This window comes from Sminthopsis crassicaudata, chromosome 3, assembly GCF_048593235.1.
Source record: "Sminthopsis crassicaudata isolate SCR6 chromosome 3, ASM4859323v1, whole genome shotgun sequence".
NCBI lineage: Eukaryota > Metazoa > Chordata > Mammalia > Dasyuromorphia > Dasyuridae > Sminthopsis > Sminthopsis crassicaudata.
The window spans coordinates 299,843,018-299,865,924 of record NC_133619.1 but is presented as its reverse complement, the minus strand read 5'-3'; the positions used below and the strand labels follow the sequence as shown (position 1 = coordinate 299,865,924).

The window sequence follows — 22,907 nt, the reverse complement described above, 5'->3', positions numbered from 1 at the left end:
TGTATAAACAACTGTCACCCATATACTGTTTTTTGAGACCTGATGACATGCTATCATCGAAGAAGGAGGAAGAGGAGAAGAGAAAGAGGAGGATAAAAAGCTAGCTTACAAATACAACAATATGTCTATTTCCAAAAATGTCAAAAAATGGAAAAGCAATCATTGTCAAACTACAACAAAGACCTGGAGGGAGCTACAATGTAATCTAAAATTTCATGACTAACATGAATTCTTTCATAATCGTTATTGCTAATTTTATAAATATAACCCAAGGGATTTTAGAGAAATCTGAGAGTGCTGAAAGATAGCAGATTGAGAAAGGGGAAAAAAAAGATATGACAAAGAGAAAATATGAGGGAAAGGAAGATAGAGAAAGAAAGAATAAAGGATCAGGAAGGAGTGGAGTGAGGACACTCAATTCTCAAATAGAAAGCTGAAATAAGCAGGGCAGGCTAAGCAGATGCTACAGAAACAAATGAAGCAAAAAAAAAAAAAATTAAAATTATTGATGGGTGAAAATGCTTACCAAATCAAAAGAGAATGAAGAATTAAATCAGTTTTTTATAGTTCTAACTTCCCTCACCAAAACTAGGTGAAACACAAGTAGTTTAAATCAGACATTTCCCAAATGTCAAATTTCACTTCTCCTAACATGGACCGTTGCAATTCTTTTTCTTTTTTAATTTACATGATAATTTTGTTATATATTTAAAAGGAATAGCAAATTATACCTAACAAATTTGCAGTTTCATGTTCAATTATCTTTTGTATTCTATTAATTTATCAAAATGCTTATTTTATTCCTTACATTAAAAATTAAATGAATTTTTAAAAATTACAGTAATTGGGGACAGATAGTTGGCATAATGGATAGAGCACCAGCTTGAAGTCAGGAAGATCTGAGTTCAAATTTGACCTCAGACACCTAATATTTCCTGGTTGTATGACTCTGGGCAAGTCACTTAACCCCAATTGCCTCAGCAAAATAAATAAATGACCAAGACAGTTTAAATATCTTAATCTACTCTTCATTTCATTGGTTATCTTCCCCTAGACCTGTTTCTTCTAGTGTTTATCACCTCTCAATGTTTCATTAATTCATTTGCTCACTCATTCATTCATTCAACAAATATTTACCCCTGCAAAAGAAGATTTAGATAAATAATCCTTAGCCTCATGGACTTTACAGTCTAATGGAATTGGCCTGCCCAGTTCTTAATGGAAAAAAAGGTAGGTGACTGATAGGATATTTCCAGGGCTTACAACCCCAGCAACAAAACTCCTCTGAGGGGTTTACAAAGTGTTTTTCTCACAATAACCTTGTAGAATAAGGAGCCCAGGTAGTATTATCCTTATTGCACAGATAAATGAAAAACTCAAGATTAAGTGGACTAGTTCACTGTCAAAAAGTTAGTCAGAGTTACGAACCAAATACTGGCATCCTGATTCTAAAACATCATTTCTGGGAATTTATTAATTATTAATGAGGAATATGGGTCACTAGCATCAGTAACAATGAGCCAAAATAATTTTTTAAAATAAGCAAAAGGAGTTCCCAGCATAGAGAAATTTTTAGAATCTAGAAATTTAATATTTTATTTCTATGATTAATTTAAATGGTATTATTTGTTGAGTCATGACTGGGATTGTCAACCAAATGGTATCATAAGATATTATATAATGGATGGCTATTGTAAGACTGTATTTTGGTAGTCTTATGTTGATTACAGAAAAAGAAATTAAATGACCTGATGGTCTTTTTTATAAAGAACAAATTCATAATGTTTTGCTTATGCAACCTCTCACTTAAAATGATTTCTTTTTCCCCTAAAACTTCATGACACCATTCTCCATTCCCACTCCAAGTCACTGATTCTCCCTTGTAACAAAAGCAGGAAAATGGAATTGAAGACAACATGATGAGTGAGAAGGAAGCAGTCTCCGGCCATATGTATTTATGTATGTATGTATAGGTTGACCAGTGGGTAGAGTGCTGAATGTGACCTTAGGAAGAATGAAGTTCAAATTTAGCCTTAAACACTCACTACCCGTGCGGCCATGGACAAATCTTCTTGCTTGACTTCTGCTTTACTCAAATTATAAAAGAGCAGCACTTCCTTCACAGGATTCAATTTGAAATAATACATATAAGATGCTTTCCAATCTTAAAGAATTCTACAAATGCTGGCTGCTGTTGTTATTATTGTCATTATTATTATCAGTTATTATGGTACTGTAAGCACGTATTAGAATAAGGTAATAATTACTCTAATAATTAAAATCGAGCGATAATGGATAACTCAGATTTCTGAAACTACTTTATAAATTGAAATAAAAATCCAGATATAAATCTGTAACCATCTTCATACCAACCCTATGAAAGCATCATTTCTGTTTTATTGATGAGGAATTGGGGTCTCTAGCATCAATAACAGTGAACTTGTAAATAATTTTTTAAATAAAGAAAAAGAGTTTCTAGTATAGATTTTTAGAATCTAGAAATTGAAGATTTTTTTCTTATGATGAATTTAAATTTTTTTCTTTTTGAATCACTCTATGTTTGAAGCTTAGTATGATCAATACAAAGAATTAGTGTCAATTAGTTCAAATATTCCATTGAATAAAACAACCATCTATCTTTGGTATTTAATACTACAGTCTATTTCTTAACATTCCATTCATTGCCATCTCTTGGCAGGAGGGGGTTGCATCTGGAATAACATATACCTTCTTCTGGACAATTTCAATTTCTTTTTTCTTTTTCTTTTCTTTTCTTTTTTTTTTTTTTTTTGGCTGAGGCGATTGGGGTTAAGTGACTTGCCCAGGGTCACACAGCTAGGAAGTGTTAAGTGTCTGAGACCACATTAGAACTCGGGTCCTCCAGAATTCAGGGCTGGTGCTCTATCCACTGTGCCACCTAGCTGCCCCAACTCCAATTTCTTAAGAGTGAGTTGATGAAGAAGCAGCATTTTTCTTTATATACTTAGCATAATGTCAATAGGATAAGAATCTTTCCTTTCTCCTTAGTAATAATGCTTCAAATTCATCTTCTAAAGGAAATTTAAACCTTAGTTGATTGTTAATAATAGCAGCTTATTTTCTAAGATCTTTACATACATTTTCTCTTATTTTGTCTTCATACAATTCTATAAATTATATAATGCGAGTAACCACTGTCCCCATTTTACAAAAAAAGGAAATTAAACCTAAAGAAAGATTAAGTGACTTGTCTAGGTTATCACAGCTGATGTCAGCAATAACCAGAACTCATAGCATTGGACTCCTAATGGAATATTGTTGTCAAACCATACCACTCTTTGAGGAGTTCATCTTTTTTCTTTCTTTCCCTTTTTCTCCTTCTTTACTTTCTTACTTCTTTCTTTGCTTATTTCTTTCCTTTTCTTTTTCTTCCTTTTTTTCTTTATTTTTTTTTCAGGCACATAAGAAAGAAACGGGAAAATTCCAGAGGGAAAGAAGTTGTTTTGTTTTAAACCTCTGATAGCTTAAAAGCAAAACTAACATTAAAAGAGCAGTCACCCTAATGTCTTGTAAATCAGATGAGAATGTATGGTATACAAAAATAATAATAATAATAATAAAATCCTCTCACTCCTCATTTCAAATAGCTTATTTCTTTAAAACTTAAAGCTTTCCAATGGATACAGTAGTGATTGATGGATGGAATATGATGCTGTTTGTTTGGTAATGTCAATTCTACTTGAGGGGAAATAAAGAAGAGAGATAAATGTATTGCTAAGTTTTTCCACATTTCATTGACATCACAGAATCATTCTTTTACCACTTATTTCCAAATGACCATTCATCACACTCATTTTGCCTATATACACATAAAGATATGTATATTTATCTATTTCTAGTTTCTGTTTTTCAAAACTTATTACAAGTAAAATCTGGCAGTGAGGTAAGGAAGATTGACAATTTCTTTGCATATGATACTATTAACATAGCATAGCAAAACTGGCTTGCAATGACTGATTTCAAATTAATATTTTTCATCCTTAATTACTTACTTAAAGGACATAACTACCCTTTGCACTACTCACTGCCCATCTCCAGGTAGCAGCAATTTTCACGTTTATGTTGTTCTACTGGAAATAGGTATATTAAAACAAAATGTTGAGGGGTTTCCTTATATCCTTTTTCTTTTTAAAATATTAATGAATTATGAAAATACTAATAATTATAAAAACATCAAAATATTTTAAAGAAAATTTAATTTACGTTGTCCCTGTTTCCATCTTCTTCCTCTCAAAATTAAAAAAAAAAATAGGAGACAGGAAGAAGGAAGATGCATGACACATTATAAATGTTACTCTGTGGTCAATCGGGGCATTTTGTTTCATGTTTAATATGACAGACTTCTGCTTTTAAATGTATAAAATTTTCAAAAATTCACATACAAGTGGAAAAGTCTATGTTAATAATAGTTAATAGGAAAAGGTCTTAACAAACAAATTTAGCATTTATTTGTACACACAACTGTAAAGAAATTGCTAAGGTCTGTGAAATGAACGTTTTCTTGCTTTCATTACCTCTAGGACAAGTCGTCATTCATCAGGCTTCCAAGACTCTGATCACAATTTCTCCAAGCACAGTGAACATGCCAAATGTGCCCCCCAAAAAGAAAAACTACAGATCCTTTTTCTTTTCAATAGACAAGAACTTCTGTCTTGGGCTAACCTGAAAATCGAACTCTGAATTTCTGTCTGCTAAGCAAACATCTGTAATTGCTAAACATCTTTGTAACATGGTGTAACAGTTATTCCTTATGCAAACTGCAAATCTAAATTACTCCCTTCAATATGAAAACCAAGACACAGAAATTGGAAACATCTGTGAAAGTTAATGACCAGATTGACCAAAGGGTGGGGGAGGGGGTTGGGAAGAGGGAATTTTAAGAGCTAAACCGTTCCAGGACAATATTTGCCTTCAGAAAATAATCCTTCTCCCTCATCAGTTTCTCCTTAGCAGATAAAAGCATCTCCTAACTGAGATCTTATAATAACACATATATCCTTTTAACTCCTGATGCAAACACATGAAAAGTTTTGCCACAAAATGATATAAATGATAAAATTATAATATTGTATTAAATCTTTAGCTAAAGGCAAAAAAAAAAAAAAAAAATTAGAAATACCTCCTCTCCCATCGTGAAGTGAGCTCTGCCTTCCTACAGTTTAAAAAGGTCCTCTCACTTCCTTCCAAGAGCCAAGGGCAGAAAGCCTAAAAGACCAAGCCTAATACTGAGTCACACTTGGGACCAAATGAGCTAGGAGGAAAACAAAGCCAGGATTTGTTTATTAACTCAGGAAGCCCGGAACTATTCAGAGTTTGAGTTGCTTCAGAGAAGGTCCCCTCCCTTCTTCTATTTCCAGGGAGTTATCAAAGGTTAGCTCTTTGTTTCAGGTGTGAACTCCTGAACAAGTCACCCACTGAGCATCTGTCAGGAGTCCACAAACCAAAGTTCTTCTGTCCAAAGGCCAAATAGAAAACATTATATTTTGGCAAAAATTATAAGCAAATTAAAAGAGCGAAGGGAAGAAGGGACCAGCATGGTATGTGAAGGAAATTCTGAAACTTGAATATATTTATATATGATTTTAAAGGACTAAAATAAGTTTTCATCACTTAAAAGTTACTAAATAAAAAGAATTAGAGAAGACAAAGTTTAATTATCTGAAGAGAAAGAAGGGAGGACTTCCTAACTCCAAGGCTATTATTCCTGATGTTTCTTCAAGGAGTGGAGGGAGAAAGCTTAAATAAATCTTTTATACTGTCTGCTACTGCTAATGTAGGCATTTGTTGGATACCTGTTATATGCCAGGCATTGTGCTAGGTGCTGTGGGTATAATATAGGTAATAAGCATATGAGCAATTAAGTGTCTCCGTGTATAGAGTGCTAGCCCTGGAATCAGGAATATTCATCTTTCTGATTCAAATCTGGCCTTAGAAATAGCTATGTGACCCTAGGCAGGTCATTAATCCTATTTGCCTCAGTTTCCTCATCTGTAAAATGATCTGGAAGTATCTTTGCCAAGAAAACTCCACATGGAGTCACAAAGAATCAATCAGACACAACTAAGAAACAACTAAACAAAGCATATGTATTAAATTAATAAAAATAAATTACAAAATAGTTTAATACAAGGCAGTTTGAGATAGAAAGTATTAGCAATTATTTCCTAACACATTAATGTTGAACATTTAACAGATATATATAATATATATATATATATATATATATATATATTATATATATATAAAGAGAGAGAGAGAGAGAGAGAGAGAGAGAGAGAGAGAGAGAGAGAGAGAGAAACATATGTTATTGATCACCATTTTTACAGATTTAGGTCACATCTTCTGCAAGTCTTAGGTGATTACAGATTCTCAGATGATAGCTAGCTGAAGAGTGATCTTTATTATTATAATTTATTATACAGCCAATTTTAAATTTTCTGTTTCAAGTAGGCTTAATGGTTAATTGTTACATTTAGGACAACTTCCCATTGCCTGGTGAAATTCTCTGATTCAATTCCCTACAACTCAGGCTAGAGTGTATTCATTTATTGGAAAAATATTGGGCTTCCTACTATGTTCCTACCTTGAATCAAATCCAGACTTCTAAGTCTAACATCCAAGGCTCTCAACAATCTGGATACAGCCAATCTTTCCAACCCTAATTCTGACTATACAAAGATAGCCTAGCTTGGTGGAAAAACCGATGGATTTGAAATCAGAAAGATCTGCAGCATTTGAAACTCAGACCAATGTTGATCCCATTGCTCATTCTCTCCTTGAAATGCACTATCCCACAAGTTTCCTTGCCTGCAGTTTCAACAGACTGATTCTTTCTGAAGCAGCTTAGATGAAAACTTCTCCATGAAACTTTCTCTGATTTCCACAGTCAGATGAGAGCTCTTCTCTTCCTCCCTCTCCATCCCCCTCCCCCTTTCTCTCCCTTCCTTTATCCCTTTTCTCTTCCTCCCTCTCTCAGCCCCTTATCTCCCTTTGTGTTTTTTTCTTTCTCTCCCTCTCCCAGTCCCTCTCCAAACATTTCTGAACACTTGGGGCAAGAATGTAAATCATCTGAAATCCCTTCCACAATTCTGAGATTAGGTGCTCAATAAAGGTTTTTGAATTGAATTAAAATAAATGATTTAGAAGATAAGTATGTTAATGAAGGGGAAAAACAGCACAACCCAAATTAAATACTGCTTTGATTAATCCATTCTTTTAGATGGAAACCTATGTTCTTCAACAAAGCTAACTGGAAACTCACAAAATCTTGGGTGATTCCCAGGAAAGTTCAGAAAAACATCCATGAAATGAGTTTTCACAGAATGTCATTTCCCTGGCTCCACAAGCAAAAATTAGTGCTTTCCAAATTATCCAATTCGAGTTTTTTAAAAAGTACATAGAACAAACATATCTCTATTATCATACCCAAGATGCCACAGGACCAGCTGATTTCTCAATATTTTTTAGAGAGAATCCATTCCCCCAAAGAGGACCACATACCACATTATCATTTAGAGTGAAATAGAACAGAAGTTTTTAGGTGGATATTGGTGGATTTTTTTTCTCTTAAATCAGAGAAATTTAGCTGACAGCTCAACTATTACTGTTTTTAAAGTATGATATGGAATTAGAGTTCAATCCTACGCTTAAACCTGCATGCAGTCCTAGTTGCCACTAGGAGTGACACTTGTGTGATCCTGGACAAAATGACTTACCTGCTGTCTTCCTCAGTTTCCTCAACTTTAAAATGGGGATAATAATAGCACCTATCTCTTAGGATTGTGGTAAAAAAACAAATTAACAAATCAGAAAATAGCTGTAAAGTATTTAGCACAGTATAATTCATACCATAGGTATTTAATGACTGCTTATTCCCCTTCTCCCTCCTCCAAAAGGGGAATACAAATACATTAAAAAATCATTTTTGTTGTTTTCCTAATTTTTTTCTTCACAGAGATTGTTGTTGTTTGTCCTTTGTTCTCAAAGAGGACCATAACTTCTGGGAGGTCATGCCATGACATGCAAGAGAATTAATTGGATTTCAGTGAGGGAGGATTGTGCAAGGTCACCTAACTCCCTTTCCCCTTCAGAGCCATCTGGGTCCAGTGACCAGATATACACCAGGAGGACTGGAGATGGCCCTGATGCTCTAGGGGACTGCCCTTTTTTAAGCTGAAATTTTCAGCAGGTCTCAGTTTGACTGAGATAACATGGGCAAGAACAGTACCAAAAAGAGATCTGAAAGAGGTAAGAAAAAAAAAACCTCACAGAAATTAGACAACTCATCAGCCTGGAAATTTCCTACCCTGTGTTTATGGAGAGGCTGTATATGGTCATAGAAAACCACGGGACTTTCAAACAACTCCCTGCTCCCTCATCTTGTTAACCCTCCACCAAAAGAAGGGACTACTCCTGTACTTAGGACCTATCACCAGGACAAAGCAACTCTGGATAACACTCACTGAGTACTTGTTGTGGGGGAGGTTCCATGATAGAGAGAACACTCACTCACCAAAGAACACCCCCAGAGCTCATAAAAACAGGGATGGCGATGAGAATGAGGCTGACAACAGCTAGCATTTTACAAATGATCCTCACGACAAACCCTAGAGATGGGTATTTTACTCTCATTTCATAGATGACATGCATTAAGCCACTTGTCCATGGTAACACAGTTAAAGCTAGTGTCTGGGGCTAAATTTGAACTCAGTTCTTCTTGACTCCAGATTCAGTCCTCTAGAATACAAAGAATAATTTTTTTTTTTTTTTAAGAGCTACAAACAAGACTCATTTTCTTGAGTTCAAATCCAGCCTCAGATAGTCACTAGCTGTGTGACCCTAGGCAAGTCACTTAACCCCATTTGCCTCGGTTTCCTCATTTGTTAAATAAGCTGGAGAAGACAATGGCAAATCCTTCCAGTAACTCTGCCCAAAAAAATCTCAAATGGGGTCACAAATAAAAAACATTAAGAACGAAATTCTCATATACTTCTATATCATTAGATAAAACATATGTTTATGATTTTTCATTTCCAGAGAATGAGAGACATATGCCCCTCTATTTAAAAAAGGGGGGGGGGGAGGGAAGAAGGAGAGAACCATTCCCTGTAATTATTCCATGAATAGATAGTTTTCTTCTCAAGTTCTCTGAAAATATTAATATTTTCTCTACTATAAATGGATGTTTCTTTCACACAAATATGATAAAACCAGCCCAATGAGTGTCTCTCCTACTACGGAGGCCAAGGCTGACAGTTTTCTTGAGGTCTTGAATCTGAGAAGCAGAAGGGCTAATGGTGATCTGATTTCCTTTGTAAGTTGGGGAAAGAGGAAGGCCTGTTGCCTGAGGAGGGGCGAACCAACTCAGACTGGAAACAGCAGATCCAAGCTTCTATGACCATCAACATGGACTTATGAAGTACTTATAAAAGTATTAAGACCAAATGGCAGAGAGGGAAAAAAAATCTTATAGATATTAAGTGAGAAATGTGCATTTTTGAAAGTATTTATTTTGTAAGGGGCCAGAAATTAAGTGAGAAACTAAAATAAAATAGAAGACCATTTGCAACAGATTAGCTAGAAATTTGGATGTGAAAAAAATATTAAAAATATGTTCCTGGACAAGGAGGCAAGAAACCAAGGTTTCAGTTCCATAGTTCCAAACACAAAAAGGATGACAGTGGACAATTCATTTAACTTCTTTAACTTCCCTGGGATTCTGTTTTCTCAGCTATATGATGGATTTGGATGAGATGATTCCTAAATTTGTAGAATGCTAAGACTGCTGCACTCTATGAATTACAACAAAATAAAACTATTAGTTTCAGTGATGGCAAAATGGAGAATTTACCTAGCAACAACTACCAGAGAGAAGGGCTAAATAATTTCAAGAGGGAGTTACAGAGATTTAGAAAGGATAATAGGGAACTTAAGTACTGAAGGAGACACATAAGAGTGATCAGCAAGATCAAGGGATATCACAATGTTATGGAGACATAGTCCATTTAGAAATCAGAGTTATAGTGGGAGTCCAGAGTACCTCCCACCCTCAACCCGTTCCCCCCAAAAGTTTTGTGTTCATTAATGTTTGGGAGCTGAGAATGAGGACTCTCCAATCTGGAGATAAAATGTGTTGGTATTGAAAAGCAAGATTTACTATGGTTAAAACTTGCCAACATAGACTTGGTGACTAAGCCGTATATCTGTGATTTATATGACTATAAATAATTTGTATTCTGAGATTCGGTCATACCATTGTGAAGTCATTTTATGCCCTAAGTGGTCTTTCAAGCATCATGAGTTGGATGATTCATTATGTAATTCCATTAAATTTAACAAACCTTTATTAAAGGCTTACTCTACAAAGGAATGATATTCTACAGGAATGTAGAAATAAATTAGGATCACAGAAAACTGGCTAAAGCAGAGGATCTCACCCCACCCCCTTTTAATTAATCCCTTGGGTGGCAGCAGTGACCACTATGGGCTCAACAAAAGCTAGTCATAACAGAATAATTTAACAAGGTTACTAGACCAGTAGATCAAAGGAATTCAGTGGACCTATAATGTGTGTATTTCAGTGAAGCGTGTAATAAAGGCTCTCAAAAAAAAAAAAAAAATCACTGTGGACAGGAAAGAGAAACATCAATCAGACAATAATACAATTAGGTTGCTTTAACTAGTTGGTGTAATGGATAGAGTATCAGAGTCAAGAAAAGCTGAGTTCAAATCCAGCCTCAGACATGTATTAATTATATGATTGAGAAAGTCACTTCTTTGCTTTAGTTTCCTCATTTGTAAAATAAGCTGGGGGAAGGAATCGCACACTATTCCTAAATAAGCTGTGGTATATGATTGTAAAAGAATACTGTTGTGCTATATGAAATGATAAGTAGCATGATGAACTGATGCAAAGTGAAGCAAATAGAACCAAGAGACTAAAAACAGTGTTTGATGAAGAATTGTAAATGACTTAGCTATTCTCAGCCATCCACTCATCCAAAACAATCCCAAAAGACTAATGAAAAAGCATACCATCTTTGTCCAGAGAAAGAACTGATATTGTTTGAATACAAATTGAAGCAGCCTATTTTTCACTTTGATTTTTTTCTTTTGAATTTTCTTATACAAAATTACTCAAATAGAAATATTTTACATGATTGCACATGTATAACCTATATTTGATTCCTTACCATCTCAAGGAGGGAAGGAGGGATAGAATTTGAATCTCAAAATTTAAAAAAAAAAATTAAAAACTGTTTTAATGTGGTGATGGGGAAATTTTAATGCATACACACACATATACATACTCACATATGTATGTGTGTGTGTGTGCCTGCATGCATAAATTTGGAGTATGTTTCCTAGCAGACTGTCCCAGGTACCTGTTTCTAATGCTATTCTATTCAACATTTTTCAGTGACTTGAACACTTCTATGAATTCAATTCACCAACAAGTTCAGTAAAGATGGCAATACTTGTCAAAGCTCCAAAATACAAAGAATTGGGGAAAACCATCTAACATGTCACGGTAGGCTGGGCTACAAAAAGATACCAACAGGCTAGAACAATGGGCTGAACCATTTAATTAGAAAAATATAAAGTTCTACACTTTGATTATAAGTATCAATTGCAGAAGTACAATATGGGGGAAGCATAGTTCATGTAGAGGACCAATGTAGAGAAGGACCTGGAGACTGTAGCAGATTATAGATTCAATATAACCTAACAATGCTATATCACAGGAAAAAAAGCTAATGCAATCATGGGTTACATTAATAGTAATATCCAGAGTGAGATTAGTGTCTTATATCCATTCTGCCCAATCATCTCTAGAGTGTCCTATTCAGGAATAGCATAATTTAAAAAGGGGTATTAACAAATTTTGTCATAGCTATTTTGGATGGAAAAAGAGATATCATATGATTTTATTTCAAATCCCCTCACTATTTCAATCGCACCCTTTTTCTATCTAAAATATATTTAATAGAATTTCAATTACTATTTTGGCATATAATACTTAGATAAACAGTCATATGGAACACATTCCTATAATGTATGCACACATGCACATTCACACACTAGTTTGCATACCTTAGAATAATATATACACATACATAACTTATATAATAATTCACATTTATTAGTGCTTAAAGGTTTGCAAAACACTTTTCCCACAGTTATTCGGTAAGGTAGATAGTCAAAGAATTATAATTTCTATTTTACAAACAAGGAAACCCTTGATCACAGAGCTAGTAAATGTTTAATGTAGGATGGGGATCCAGGTCTCCTGAATACAAGCCTAGTGCTCTACTCACTTAAGTCACACTGCTGCTGAAGTGACATGATGCCAACAAAAATAGTCAATCAAAGGGTACACTAGCATATACTCAAGAAGCACAGGAATCTGTTTATGACTACACTGAAAGGCCTTTTTAGGAGGCCTGGAATGAAGCAGGATGGTAAAATGGAAGATACAAAGCATTTTGGTTCTTTTCCTTCTGCATCTCAAGGAGGCATTATTTGAACATTGAAATTTAAATTTGTTGAAAATACTGGTGGTAGAATATTCTCCCAAAATATGGCTAATGTGGCAATTTGTTTTACATGACTATTCATATTTTTAATGAGAGAATCTAGAAGTGGGAAAAAAATGAGATGGGGGGGAAGGACAGGAGGAAGAACAAGAGGAAAGACAGGAAGAAGAAAGGAAAGAAAGAAGAAAAGAAGGAAGGAAGGTGTAATTCTCCCAAAATACTGATAACTCAACAAAATGCTTCACGCTCACTGAAAATATAGAAAATTTTGTCAACTGGAAAATAAAGCAGAATCTAGCCAATATGCTTTCATTATGAATCTAGAAGCCCAAGGTACAGGTTTTTTGTTTTGTTTTGTTTTGTTTTGTTTTTAAGATCTATTCTAACACTAAAATTCAATGGTTATATTTTTAGAAAGAAGGCAATCAAATTAACCCTAATGTCCACTGTGCCTGATGTGTTTCCTGCCACTTCAACAAAAACAAACATTTTCAAATTATTTGAAATATCTAAACAGGCATATTCTTCTGTTACTAATTACTGAATTCTGACAATTTCCTCATTTCTCAGAAGTGCTTGGTAAATATCCCATTGTTAAACTGTGAAATTGGATCAACAAGATTTTCATAGAAAATTTTTGTTGGTTGGATTTTCATTAATAATCCATGACTCCCCTACAGCAGTGCTTTGAGAATAGGATCATGGATTTTAGAGTTAAAAAGACTTGAATGAGCAGTCCAAAACCCTTATTGTCAGGGAAATGAATATCCTGAGTAGTTAAGTTCCTTCCTCAAGGTCACAACAGTTAATAAACAGAAGCCTGAATCCTATTAGTAAGAACCCATGTTATAAAAATAACATATTGGATTTCCATAGGACAGTATTCATTGATATTTCCTTATTTATATCTTACAATAATATACTTCCATATATATTAGACTCCCCTTGATTTTTTAGTTCCAAAAATGTTCTTAAGTCTTATGAATGATGGTTTTCATTCCCAAGTAAGCTACTGCCTATTCTTTCTTTGACATGTCTCCACATTCCTAGTATAGTACTCTGCATGTGTCAGATGCTTAATGAATGCTGTTTATTAAAACTCCAATAGCATAATGCAATTAAGTGATTTATATGAAGTACCTGGATGAGAAAAATTGGTTGGGAGGAGGAAGAGGAGGGAGCATTTTTAGAAGAAGAAAAAAGAAGCCCTAAATAGCTTTTAAAAATATTTTACACATCATCCTCTCAAAAATAAGTATTTAGTACTAAAGGCATTGTGCAACAAAAGTAATTTATGTGTATCATCCTAGCTATATAGAAACCATCTGCTAAAGTCCTATTTCAAGGCCTCACCACAGGTTGAAGGTGACCTTGGGCTTTATGTGAATGAGGGACAAGTCCTGATCTTACCAAGCCTAAGAAGGCTCAAACACAAACTGAACAGTGACTATTATCTGAATTACTCCTTCCTTTCTCCCTCCCTCCATCCTTCTCTCCTTCCTTCCTTCCTTCCTTCCTTCCTTCCTTCCTTCCTTCCTTCCTTCCTTCCTTCCACCCAGCCTAGCCTAGCCTAGCCACCCTCACAGACCAATAAGCAGAGGGTGGTCATTAGGTGATACATTTTCCTGATCATATCAACTCCTTAAACCAAAGGAATTGTGATGAACAGTGATATGGGAGCATCCCACAACATAAAATCAATTGTAACTTGAAATATCAAAGTATTTCCTAGAAACATGCTTTTGTGAACATTCTCATAGGTAATTTTTTTTTAAATACTAAAGGACATCATCAATTGGGAAATGGTTAAACAGATTATGATTCATTAATGAAATGAAATATTATTAAACTGTCAAAAATGATAAATAAGGAGTATACATGGAAGTGGGGGAAGATTTGCATAAAATGATACAAAGCAAAACAAAACAAAAAAAAAAAAGTATTCCTCTCAGCAACAATATAAATGGCAAGAACAAGAACAAAATCAGCTCCAAATGCTGTATAATTAAAATATCCAAGCTTGGTCTGGAAGAAGAGATATAAACAAGCACCTCCCTCCACTCTTTGCAGAGGGTAAGAAATTAAGACTATGTACCAAAATACAATGTTAGCTAGTATGTTGGTCAGCTTTGATGACCTGGTCTTATTTATTTTTTCTTTATAAGGAATGGCTCTTTGAATGAGAAAATAATAGATCAGAAAATGAAAGTAATATAAAAATAAAATATATTTTTAAAATTTTGAACACATATAAAGTCTCACAAAAACATTTTACCAACATGTGCCTCAATCCCACCCACACTTAGAGACATCAGAACTTTGTTTACAGACATTTACCATCTTCAAATACCACCCATCTTTCTAAAATAAGAGAATACAGCAAATAAATAAGGTTTTCTTGCCCACAAACTCAAAGCAATAGGAGAGCCGGAGAATGAACAGGAAGTGAGGGCTGATTATATTCCATTTCTTTTTGGTAAAACTCTTCACCTTTGTGCACAAAGTGGATGCTTAGGAACAAGGTATCCTGAGATATGCCCAAATTAGAAAAAGAAAGCCCATGGCTCACATTCAAAGGTAGCTATCAGAGATTTAAAATAAAAAACAAAAACACAAAACCAATAACCATTATGCCCATACCCAAAGATCATTAAATATCTATATTCTCATCACTGATATGATACTCCCTCCTTTGGTATGGCTCAGGACTTCTTAAACTCTATTTACTCCTGACCCTCTTTTGCCTAGAAATTTTTACATGTCCCCAGTGTAAATGCATATAAAATATGTATACAAATCAAATATTTATTGATAATAAATTATAATTTTGCGGCCTCCACATTCAGATATAAGACCCCACATGGGGTTATGAACTACAGTTTAAGAATCTGGGGTATTAGACATGAATCCCAAAAGAGATTTTTTTTTTAAAGGAAAAGGATCTATATGTACAAAAATAATTATAGCAGCTCTCTTCTCAGAGCAAAAAAAAAAAAAAAAAAAAAAAAGGAAACTGAGGGGATGCCCAGGTGGAGAATGGTTGAATAAATTGTGATATGTGCTTATAATGAAATACACACACACATATATATGAAATGATAATAGGATGCTCTTAGAAAGACCTGGAAAATCCTCCATGAACTCAAGCAAAGTGAAATGTCCTGTGTACAAAGTAATAGAGATGTTGTAGCATGATCAGCTGTGAATGATTTTCCTATTCTTGGCAAATACAATGATCCACAACTACTATGAAAGACTTATGATGAAAAATCCTTTCTATTACCAGAGAAAGAACTGATTATGTCTGAATACAGATTAAAGCATACTCCTTTTCTTGATTTTTTTTTTTTTTAAGGGAAGGAGAACTATGTTTCTTTCACAACATGACTTTTATGGAACTGTTTTGAATAACTTTACATGTGCTTTCTTAATGGAGGCGGGGGGGGGGGGGGGGGGGGGGAATAAGGAAGGAAATCTAGAACTCGTAGTTTTAAAAAACAAATGTAAAAAATTTGTTTTAAAAGTAACTGAGAAAAATAAAAATATTAAATACATTTTTTAAAAATTAAAAAAAAAAGACAAGGAGAAGGAGAATCAGGAGAAAGGACTGTCTTGAAAACCTAGCGAGAAGGAAAACAACAGTGTCAAAGGCTTTAGAGTTAGCATCAAAGGAGGGACTAGAACCCAGTTCTCAGTCAACAAGCAGATATTAAGCACCTACCATATGCCGACACTGGGCTAAGAATAGAAAGGTAAAAATAGTTCCTCCTTCAAGAAGTATACATTCTGATGGGAGGACAACATGTGTAGGTTCATATAAAATATATATGAAATAAATGAAAAGTGGTAAGAAAAGAGAAGGCATTAGGAGCTGGAGAAAGAGGATTGACACAGTTCTCCCACCAAGTTATCACTTTCTATCAGCCTATTGATTTTCTTTCGGGCATCAATGAGCCACGGAGGGGAATGAAGACACCGGCTACTCTGAATCAGATTCTCCAGAGAAGTGCTCGCAGACATCTGGGTCACCACCCCATTGCCACCAGCCCTTCACTCCCTGCAGGTAAAGTTTAAATAGCATGGGAAGGCAACATTTCAAGGGAAAGAAAATCTGGAGAATTCACTTCTAGTCCCCCTTAAGCATTTCTGGTAGCCCTGACAATGGGCTTTTCCCTAATAAAATGAAGAAACAAAGAACAAAGAAGAAGAGAAATTACTTTCCCAAGAATCTTTATGCAACATGCTATTGCCTCCTCCCTATTTACCATGCAAATTACAATCAAATGCCTTTGTGAAACCAATTGTGAATTTATATACCAAAAAAAAAAAATTTTTTTTTTGAGTGGGGAATTTAGGAAACAGTTCCTTTAAGATGACTGACCTTTTTGAACTTCGGTGTTTCAGATCTTCTCTTCGATTTCATGTTCTCAAACTAGCCCTTCTGTCCAACCCCAAGGCAGGAGAGTTTAACAGCCCTGAAAGGGGAAGGAAACGGTCCCAGGCTAGGGGAGACAGACGTGTCTCTGGTAAGACAAGCCCCAGTATTGTCTCCCTTCCCTCGCTTGCACCTGTCACCACTATTTATTACAGGTGCTGATTTGGAGTCTTGCTAAGTTCAGCCTCCATCTGAAGACAGGGCCCAGCAGTCACTCCCGTCTCCTGCTTTGTTACCAGGTGTGCTTCACTTCCCCTAGGCCATGACCAGACCTGACCTCTTCCCTTTTTTTAGACTCTAAAGGTCAATAAAACAGGTACAAATGGAGGAAAACAGTTCCTGAATTGTTGACCTTTAGAGTTGCATCTTTTGCTATTGAGTAATTCCCCTTCCCTAGGAGACAAAGCCACAGTTAGTCCCACTGACAAAACCTGTCTCCACTATCCAACTCCCACCATGGTCCATCCTCCCTTCAGATTTCCACATCTTATCTTAATAGACTCACTCACATCACACACTCTGGCCTTCAGCTGGGTTAAGTATCTGCTCTAGTCATTTAACCATATGGTTGATTGAATTCAAAGATGTACAAACAAATTTGCATAGATTTATTACAGAAGCTTTTCATTTCATGAAAACTAACCTTTTTTTTTTTTTTTTTTTTTTTTTTTTGCTGAGGCAATTGGGGTTAAGTGACTTGCCTAGAGTCACACAGCTAGGAAGTGCATCACTTTACTTTTTAATTCTTAATTCTCTCCTTTCCACCTCCCTTTCTTCCAGGCAATGAGAAGTTAAGAAAAACAATACCCAGCAAAACAAAGCCAAAGTTCGAGTGAAACATATTCCCATAGTAACCATGTCCAGAACCCCTGTTTTCAAACCTAGCATTGGGGAAAGAAAAGCATATTTATCCTGCAGGTATTTTACAAGTATATAAAAAATAATGACAAGGGCTTGCCTCCATTGGCACATGATACAAGACACTGAACACCTTCCCTTCATTATTCTGGCCTCTAGCATATGTAGTAGGGGAATCTAGTGGAGTCTTCTTCGAAACAGATTCGAAACAAGCACCATTACAGATGTTCATAATCATTAAATGAGTTTATCTTGTTATTGGTACTTGAATTCTATTATGAATTTATAAGTTAAAAGGATTAAGAGTTCACCACTGGCACAGAGGGAGAGTGGTCCGTTCCTTGCTTCCCCTCAAATATAACTTCAGGAAGAAAAAAGATCCTTTCCATAAAGTCATGAATGCAAATGCAAACGGTACTTTTGATCACAGGATATACCTAAGAGCAAGACAATAAAAGTTTCTAGTTTTGCAATCTGCTAGACTTCATCACCATGACACACCACCTTCACGCCCTAGAATTTCCCTCTTCAACTGGGGAAGTCTGACCCTGGAATACCTGTCTGTCATGCCAGCCCTTCTCCCATTGTAAACTCAGCCTGTTTCATCCTTTCTCATGCTGTTTCTGACCCTTCTGAACTTTGCCATCAGGCCCTTGCATCTTTACCTTGTTTCCCCAATTCACCTCCCAGTGCTTCCCTGCCTTCTTCTCACCTCTCTAATGCATGTTGTCTTTCTCCCCCGTCCCCATCAGAATACATTTTCCTATGTTATCCATGTTTTAAAAGAACACACAGACCAAAAACAATAAATGAAAAATAAAGAAATAAAAAAAGTATGGTTTTATCTGCATTCAATCTCCCAGCAGTTCTTTCTCTGAAGGTGGATAGCATTTTTCATCATAAGTCTTTTAGAACTGTCTTGGGCAATTGATTGTATTGCTAAGAATAGTGAACTCATTCACAGTTGACTAACATACAGTATTGCTGTAATTGTATACAACAGATTCTTGCTCACTTCACTTAGTATCAGTTTCCAGAAATCTTCCCAGAGTTTTCTTTTTTTTTTTCTTTTAAGAACAAGACTGTGATTATATTGAATTTGCATAAAAAAATCTATCAATACATTAAAAATTTAGATAATTAACCTTTAAAATATTATTTTTTATAAATTTATAGTTTTAATTATTGTTGAATAGTTGAAATTATTATTTTTTGAACTTTTTTTTAATGGAATATAAGCTCTTTAAGAACAGTCTTTCTTTTTTGCTTACATTTACATTCCCAGCACTACTAAGTATCTTAGTGGCACTTAACCTGTACTTAATTGACTTGCCTGCATATTGAGACTATAAATTGCAGAATAATTCCAGATATGCATTGAAAGAGGGAATTTCCTCACACTATTTCCACTGCTCTGCAGAATATTCATACTGATGAAATCACAGACCTTTTAAAGTATGAAGTGTCTAGGAACCCAATGAACACAAAAGTAGCTGCTATGGATATCAAAATCCTCTTGCAGGATGAACTTGGCTTAGGAATTCCCCCAATCTGTCTCCTTGAGTGAAGATTATAGGAAAGTTTTAGTTTTTGTTGATGTCTTTGCGGCTGGAAAGTGGAAAGTTTTAAGGAATTCCCTATAACAATGTTATCACAGGTCTGGACTAAATTTAAAATAAACAAACCATATAATAAAATAAAATAAAAAGAATAATAGAAAACGGGCAGCTGGATGGTACAATCAGAAAGTCTTAAAGTCAGGAAGACCTGAGTTCAAATCTGGCCTCAGATACTTAACACTTCCCTAGTTATCCTGAGCAAGTCACTTATCCCCAATTGCCTCAGAAAAAAAAAAAAAAAAAAAATTAAAAAAATAAAATAAAATAGAAACCTACCCTCATGCTAATTGCTATTTTCTTTTTTTAGATGGTTAGAGGTAAGACTACATCATTTCTTCAAAATTAATTAATTATTATAAATTTAACATTAATTTTTTTCTTTTTAAAAGCTTTTTAATTTTCAAAAGATAAGCAAGGATAATTTTTCAACATTAACCCTTGCAAATCCTTGTGTTCCAATTTTCCCCTCTCTATCCCCTCCCCTAGACAGCAAGTAATCCAATATATGTTAAAAATGGTAAAAATATATGTAACATAAATTTTATAATCACTAATATGCATCTTATTTGATTACAGTTAGCCCCTAAAGATAAGACCTGTAAAAACTTATATAATAAAATATATGTTTAGATTGATATGGAAATATGTTTAAAATGACTGTACATGTAAATAAGATTGTCTGCTGTCTTGGAAAGGGGGGGGAAGAGGGAGAGAAAAAAACTGGAACTTAAAATATTAAATAAATGAATGTTAAAAATTAGTCTCACATGTAATTGGAAAAATAAAATACTATAAAGAAAACAATAACACACATATTTTATAAGTAAATCATTGAACAAAATTAACTACTTGCTCAGAAATGTGGATATTGATACCCCAAAGTCTTGACAGAAAAATAATATTTGCAGTTTGGAGTGATTATCTGGGTTAAATTTTTCATAACAAGTTATCAAACTAGTATTACAAGGAAACCAATGCTGTATTTCATCCTCTACAGGTGACATGTTTATGACTAACTTAATAAACGCTGTCAAACTATGATTCATTTTGTTCTACAAAATAAAAACAGTGAGTATAATTCTCAAAGGCAGTGTCTCTTGCTTTAGACAGAATCTCACATACAAAAAACACCTCCCCAGATGGGTTGAGGAAAAAGGAAAAAATATTAACAAAAACAACTGCTTAAAGAAACATCTAAATGGTACAGAGGATACAGTGTCAGGAACACCAGGTTCAGACACTTATAATTGTGTGACTCTAAGAAGTCACTTAACCCTGTTTGCCTCAGTTTCCTCATCTGTAAAATGAGTTGGAAAAGGAAATGGCAAACTACTTTAGTATTTCAGTATCTTTGCCAAGAAAACCCTAAATGGGGTCACAAAAAATCAGACACGATTAAAATGACTAACTAGCAAAAATAAATAAATAAATTCAGGCTGTAAAAATCTATTCCACCACTCATGGCATAAATAAAATGAATGGGACATGGGTCACTTCAAAACATCTTTTGGTTCCTAAATTTTTTTTTTTTGTCACCCAACATGACAAAGGAAAATTAAAACTTTTCTAAAGACTTTACCAAAAGTGACAGACTGGGGGAATTTCTAAACCAGGTTCATCCTCCAAGATGAATGGGATATCCATAAGAGCCACCTTTCTGCTCACTCTCTTCCTTGATACTTCATACTTCAAAAAGTTTATGATTTTATCAGTCTGAATATTCTATGAGTGCAGTAGAAACAACATTCATCTTGTAATCATCAGACCTGAATTTAAATATTGATTGGCTATGTGACTTTGAGCAAGTCACGTAAGTCAGCAAATAGTTATTAAACATTTACAATATGCCAGGTATTACACTAAACCCTGAGGTCACTGCCCTCCCAAGGCAGAAAACAAACAAAATAGGCCTCAGTCTCCTTATTTGTAAAAAAGGAGTTAGATTAAATGAACTCAAGTCTCTTACTAAATTGGATCTATGATTTGCTCATTCTTCTCTGTCTCTCATCTCTGTATATATCTCATGCAGATTTCAACCAAACATACTACAATAGATATTTTGGATAAAAACAATCTTTATCAAGTCGTTTTTCTGCAATTGGTTTTTCAATAACAAGAAAATCAATTTACAAAAGAAATCCTATTTTCTACTTTGTTAAAATCTGTTATGTTCATTGCAAGATAAAAAATCAGAATGGAACTTCAGCAGAGTGATTGAAAAAGAATTCCCAGAACCTCATCTACTTAGTAATTCTAAATTAAAAACCAAAGCAATTTATATAGAAAATTGTAAATAAAACCTGAAAACAATTATATTCTATCCACTAGACTCTCAATATGAAGGAAGTTGGTAAAAGAGATCTAAGTCTGGTACTTCTCACTATAATATGGGCCCATAAAACCATGGGCTCATAAATTCAAAACAACTTTAGAGCTGGAAGACTATCTAATACAACCCACTCTTTTTACAGTTGAAAAATATGGCCCATGGAAGCTAAATGATTTGTTCAAGATGCTACCTATAGTAAATGACAAGAAGGAAAAAATTCAAATCCATAACTGGTCTCTAGAGCTAGTGATCTTTCCACTGTACCAGGTAGCCTACTGAGGAAGGCCTTAAAAAAAAAAAGAGGTCATAGCTAAAACAAGAAAACAAGTTGCGGTATTGCTAGGTCAAAGGACATATAGGCAGTTTAACAACTCTTTGGGCATAATTCCAGATTGCTCTCCAAAATCTTTTTCAATGTGGTCCTTATCTCCCCAGGTCAGCAATAAACTAAAGTATGAAGCCTAGAATTGAACCCAACCCTCTGGATGGGTCCTTATTGATTCAGATACTGTATTAATGTCACTTCCATTATCCTACAAAGTGTTCCCTTAAAACATCCTTTTAAGTCCATATTAGCGTCTTTTGGATCACTTTGTTGATTCATCTTGAATCCTCAGTCCACTCAAACCTCCAAATCTTTTTCAGATGAATAACTATCTATACAGTTTACTAAAAGAAGCAAAATATCAATCCAAGATACTCTAACCTCAGGATTTTTTCATTCTGATGTCTACTGAAAAAAGAAAAAGAAAAACTGAACTTATTCTGATAATTCTGATTTTTGTCATGTTCATCTAAAAAAATGACATATGTACATTGATTGGACATCCCACCAAAGAGTGTCACTCTAAGAGTTTAATTCTAATATATAAAATACCATAAAAGACAACAGCTTGATATAGGAGATAGAGTGATAGGTGGGAAGACAGGAGGACCTGACTTCAAATCTGACTTCTGTTCTCCAGCATTTCCTCTTTTGTGAATTACAAATGATAATAGTATCTACCTCTCAGGTTTTTTGTGAGTATTAAATCTGATAATGTTTGTGAAGTGCTCTTCAAACTTAAAGCACCAGTAATAGATACTAGCTA

At 34.6% G+C, this 22,907-nt stretch overlaps 1 protein-coding gene across 1 annotated transcript in view; it reads right to left on the bottom strand.

Moving 5' to 3' along the window:
• Positions 1-22,907, bottom strand: part of SH3KBP1 (SH3 domain containing kinase binding protein 1) — a 445,745-nt gene that overhangs the window by 175,226 nt on the left and 247,612 nt on the right.